The sequence below is a fragment of the Eutrigla gurnardus genome (genome assembly GCF_963514095.1).
Source record: "Eutrigla gurnardus genome assembly, chromosome: 10".
In the NCBI taxonomy this organism is placed as follows: Eukaryota; Metazoa; Chordata; class Actinopteri; order Perciformes; family Triglidae; genus Eutrigla; species Eutrigla gurnardus.
In genome coordinates this window covers 24,417,073-24,423,333 of record NC_139924.1, presented here as the reverse complement: position 1 = coordinate 24,423,333, position 6,261 = coordinate 24,417,073, and positions in this window count along the sequence as shown.

The window sequence follows — 6,261 nt, the reverse complement described above, 5'->3', positions numbered from 1 at the left end:
GACAGCCTCCCTGGCCTCAGTGTCTTTGACTTTGAGTTGTGAGTAAAAGATAACCTTTAACTAAACAAGCCACCGGGGACTACACTCATAAAAAAAAAGCCCCCTTACTAAGAAGTGTTCTCAAGAAGTTGCAGACTCGACTTGTTTCAGTGCTCGGCTCTGTCTTTAACATTTTTCTTCTCCTGCTCATTCCTGCAGAGCTGGGTTTCACACTAAAGCTCATTTCTGGAGTAAAAGGTGTCAACATCTATGTGCTGTAGCTGGAACCAATCCCAGAAGCTGCATTCATAACCGTCAGTTCAGCCACTGCATCTTCACTTAGTTGAAGAAGTGGCACACTTGTATGTTTCACCTCCGCCTGTGTCCAAGGGGGAAAAGGCAGCGTTTGTATTTCTTTACAATGCACGGCAATGTGGGCCAAGGTTTTGGTGTCAGAGCGAAGTGAAAGAGAGAGAGAGAGGCAGAGGGGGGCAGCGAGGACGCTTGTGAGCACATAGCTGAGGAATGTGGGTGTGGAGTCCTGCCAAAGGCATATGCGATCCTTATGTTCCCCTGGGTGCCAGAAGGCAAAATGCGGTTAGACTGCTGGGGCCATGTCAGGACACAGACGCAGTGAGGACATAGTAAAAGGCCATGGAGTTCATTCTCTTTGCGCCCTCAGATTCTGTATATTTTCTTGTACTTGCAGACTAATTCATAGAAAATCAGTTAAAGAAAATAAAAAGTGCAGTGTTTTCATATGAGGGAGTGACTCACTAAAATCTAAATTCTTGACTATCCGGGACAGTTGATTCAACATTGAATCAACTGTCCCGAAGACTGAATACGAGAATCCTGGGTGAAACAGCCAAGACAACAACTTCCCACTGCTTGGCTATTAATAATGTACTTGTTTGGGCTTTCACACTATCACTCCCAAAAATGTCTTAAAGTGAGTCATACAACATAAGTGTTTTGAGGGAAATAAAAGTTTAATTAAATAAAAGTGATATTTTGTATCTTCTCATAATAATAATAATAAAATAAATAAAGAAAGTGACATTTGCTAAGTGTGTAAGCATGCAATTCTTTGGTCATCTAAAGTGAAAAGTGTTACTGGCTAAATAATGTACATTGTACACATTGTACACAATTACACAATTAAGCAAAAAGTGAAAAAAACTAAACCTAACCCGAACCATAACCCTAATTTTCACATTTCTGCTTATATCTCAGGAACAGAGGGTCATAGAGACTTGGGAGTGGGTGGCGTCTAACCTAATAATACTTCCATGATTCATGATTGTAACATCTGAAATTAAAATATGACCGTTGACCAATAGCTGCAAGAAGCAAACTCGTGTGTGCTGCAGGTGTGTGTTTGTGTGTGTGTGTGTGTGTAGGAAACCATTCCTATTGCTGGGGGTATTCTCTTACTGATAAAGTGGAACGGATTTGATCGTGAATCAATGAAAATCCGACCCCCCCCCCCTCAATATATGTAAATATGTATCCATACAAAAAAAAATATTTGAGACTTACTGTATCTACTCTATCACCCTTTCATGCAGCTATCATGAGAGCCTGAGCAAGCACTTGTGTTGTGTGTTGAAGGTGTGTCGCCAGGGCTCTGTATGTGAAACAAATAAGTCTCAGAGAGACATCGGGCCCAAAAGACTCCAAGCAATGGGGCCTGTAACTAATGAAGTGCCGACTTGAATGACAGACCCATGGGTGGTCACCAGCATCAGCTGAGCGCGCCTGAGGCACTCGGGGAATTGAACCGAGCAGAACATAGTTATTAGTTGTTAGTCAGTTCATTAAGTGTTGGTGACCTGCTTGTTAAACCTACATTCATGATGTTATTTGATGATAAATTATTATTTATGACAAAAATATTATTTTTGTCATGAAGGTCCTATGAAGGGAAAACTAACTTCTAGATAGCATTACAAATCAACTCAGGTCAAGAATTCTTGCTGGACTAATAGTGTGTCTTATGACGTCAAAAGCAGTTTTATTCAAATCTTTACAATGAAAAAGTCGTTGAGGTGGACGGGTGAAACAAACACATGACTTTCCTCAAGGAGACTGCTGTTTGTGTCCCGTGTGAAACTAAAAGTGGATGTTGACATTTTGTCACATGAATCCTTAGTGTCAATAGTCATGTGAGTTACTAGTCAGTCAACCACGCTTTTTTTCTAAGTGTAAGTATATGGTTTTGTTACCTAGACCTAACTTCCTGTGAAGATGGACGTTTATTTTGAAAAGGCCCTATGCATGTAACAAGCGTATATTGAAAAACTGTCACTGAACCATTCAAACATGATGCTAGAGGGGTATTTAGAGCGTCGTAGTTGAAGCTTTGGAGTACTGACCAAGCTGCATTATTGGATATACATATGCTGGTGGGTTCAAGTACCTTTCTGGTTGGTCAATTTGAACTTTTTTTTGGCCCTAGTGCCCTTCTGGTTGGTCTAAGTGCCCCTCTAATTGACCTAAGTGCCCCTCTAGTAAGCCCTTGTAGTGACCTAAGTGCCCCTCTAAGCCTTTAGTAGGCTAAGCCCAAGTGACCCCCTGGTTGGCGAGAGTGCCCTTTTGGTAAGTCCAAGTGTCTTTGTAGCTCAAGTGCTACTCTAACGTGACCTTGGGGCTAAACAACCCCCTGCCCCTGAGCACCATCGAGGTACCGCGTTGTCTTCCTCCCTGTCCCCAGAAAGTCTGTGCATGCCACTATCAGGTGATAAGTTGTGTTCCTTTGCACTACATCATGTCATCCTGTACCAAAGCAACGCCACTGTAGGGCCAACAAACTGAAACAACACACTTCAGTATTGGGAAGAGTTGAGAGAGAGAGAGAGAGACAGAGAGAGTAAAAGAGAAACAGATGTAGCTGAACTGTTGTGTAAGTTGAGAGGAGACAGCCTCTTGGGGGCGGGATTTGTGTCCTGACTTGGCCTCTCCAGCAGCACTGATAAGACACCTAACAGTCAGGACACACACGCACATAATGATCTGATTCGCTCTCTTCCTCTCTATTTATTTTCACTGTTTCTGAGCGAGCTGCTGACCATCACTGTCCCTCCTTTTGTAATTTATGCACCGCTGGAACTGATTATCCCCATATGACTTCAGCTCCCAAGTTAGTTACATTCCACATCAGTCTCTGCTCCTTGCAGCCTTTGTACTGTCACACTTCCTTGCTCAAGAAAGCCCTCCTTAACCACCTCCGACACTATTTAGTATCCAGCACCACTGCACCACATGCATATCCCAGAGAGCTCCAGTTATGTCATGCGATTTGAGTGTTTTGTTGAAGACCAAAGTGTGTCAGAGCCGCCGGTCCCCAACGTCTGAAGTGGGTTTCTTTAAGGGAGTCTTCTGACAGACTGTCAAGTCCTCTAGTGCCGGGAGCGGAGAAGTGACGTGAAAATTGAAGGAATTTCAAGCATTCAAAATAGATTCAAAGGTTCAATCTGATGCTTTGTGGACTGAACTCGACAGCCTGGTAATATCTTATGACTAAATTGGAAATGCACAGAAACAATAAGAGCCATTTTCCCCAGCTATACAGGCAACAGTTACTACAGTCTGCCTTTGTGTTGCTCAAAGCTGTTGCTACATGCAATGGGAGTCTATTTATGGCTGTTCACTCGGCTCGAAAATGGCTCGCTCACAGCCATTTTCCATGATTTATATGAAAAATGCCCCTCTCCACCCAGTTTGGGTCTGCGGCTAGCTGCGACTGGCATGCGACTCGAGGCATTTCCTCCAGAATGATAGTAAGAGAGACACACACACACACACACACACACCGGCACTCAAGAATAAAGAAGGTCTTTTCTTTAAAGGGACACAGGATGTAAACACAGACGTTTCTATGGTGAATTACAAGAGGGCAAAGAGGGAAGGAGAGAAAAGAGGAAAAGAAGACTTGGACAAAGAAACAGAGGGAAGAAAGAGTGATTTAGGTGAGACCGTGTGTGGCAGCTGCACACTTCCACGGAGGATAAAATCAACAGGATGCTGTGACTGTACTGGGTTGTGGCTAGCGGCACAGTACATTTTCTTGTTTTGGAACAAAAGCACTCATTTGCATGTTTAAGTCCCGACTTAATACCTGTAAGCCCACGTTGTCTACGCTCCCTTGTGGATGGAGTTGTGCTTCTCTGGTTTTCATCCTAACAAATCCTGAATTTGCTGCTATAGACTTTTTTTTTTTTAAGTTTGTTGTTTTGAAAATGCCATTCATATTTAGTTAAAGGACACACATTCATATTCATTACTGGTTGGCTTTACCTTTCCATAAGTCAGGGTTTTAAAGTGTTACTCATCAATGGCAGGGAATGGGAAAAGCAGCCAGCAGTGGCTCATTCAACTGGTGATGAAATTATTCATAAGTGTGTTAGATCCTGTGTCCCCTCTACTCATGCGTGTCATAAGGTGTTTCATGCTTGTTTACGTTTTATCCAGGAACATATCGGTTACCTGACCCCGCTCTAATAATCTGCATCCAGGGTACAGGTGGGGGAGAGCGAATGTCCAACCAGGACATTTGAAAACAACACCATCAACAACAAATACTGAAGGCTGAACAAAGCGGCACGCCCGGTTGTAGAAGTGTGACAGGTGTTGCAGGTGGAGGCGGTCTGTATCCGCCTTACAATCCGAGGATTTGTCCTATTTCTGTTGCTTTCAAAGATTTCTGATAAGAGTCAACAACATCATCATTGTGTGGTGTTTTGTCTGTTTGGCCTCTGGACTGCACCTCCCACAGCACATACACTCTACAGTGTCTTTTTGAATTTACACATCAGGAATGTTACTTGATGTTTAATCGATGCACGTTTACAATAAGAGACATTTTTAAACGTGTATTTCAAGCAGAAAGAACCCCAGCGAGAGCTTTCCTAGTGCCTGCCATTTGGCCAGTTACTCCATCTGCACAAAGCAGAGAAGCAGGCATGATATGAAAAAAACAACCAGTGATACATTCAGCAGAGAACAAAGCTAAGGAAATGGCAACCAAAACCATATTTCTTTTTTCCAAATTTATGGCATTTCATCTATTCAGTAACCAAAAATATTTTAGTTTTGCCGGAGCTTTCTTGTGGTGAACACCCTTGAATTTTTTTATCTCTAGTTATCAATTACTCTAGCTCGAATGCTCAGTCTGTAACCTTCCCTCGCTTCTTTCATCCGGAAATTTATCGTCAAAACTTTTTTGGATTTTTGAAGGCTTTCTATTCATAAAGTGGCTCTCAAATGTAGTTTTATCTTGTTACATAAACCCTGAAACAAAATGTTCTCTGTTCGGTCAAAAATGTGGCATTTACAACTCCAAAATACTATATGGAGTTTAGAGTCATATTAGACTTATTTGATCACTGATTGGTCTTTGACTTCCTCATACATATCAGCCTATTTTCTATTACTGCCCTCATCAGGACATTGCTACTAAAATACTACCAATTATTGCCTAATACACTTTTATTAATGCTTTGTTGACAGTGATATGTTAACACCTACTGTTATGCTATGGTAATATCACATTTTCCTGACTTTTAATGTGACAAAAAATAGCATCAAGCTATGACTTTATTAAAAATGGACAATTCCCATGTCTTGATTGATAAAGGTTCCAAAAAGAAAATAATGTGAACCGTCACTGCTTATCACCTAGACTATCATCGTAAAGGCAAACAAATCTTGGAGAGTGACTCTTTGAAACTTTGTGCAAGACAATAAAATTGAGCTTAAAAAGCTAAAGAGCCAGAGTGGACATGGTCTCGTCTCTGTTTTCATTGTAGACTTCTTCGCCCAAGAATCACAGTGTCGCTCATGGAGGATTAATCACTCCAGGATTGGATAAACCCTTTATATTTTCGTAGTATAATGAAAGTGTTTTGCTATCGAGGGGTCGCCTCCTTTTGATAAGGAACAAAAAAAAATCCATCCTGCTGATACCTTCCAAGACCTTTTACTATTGCTTCTAATAATTAGGTTGGAGATGGCGCTTGTGGATGTCGATGGCCAAATGTGTGTGTTCTGAGCGACTCGTTATTGACTTAGAGAGTTCAGGGAGGAGCTCATGTCAATAAGCTAGCCTGCCCCATGCTGGCTGCCCCATATGGAGAGGTCTGCTTGTAATTCGTGGGACAGGCCATGGCATAGTGCCAGGGAATTAGAGAGGCGGGCGGCAGGAGACATTTTAATTTGTGCTGCCATGTGCAAAGGCATGCGCCTCCAGCCTGGGTCAGTTCCTGTGATTAGGCCCGCTGG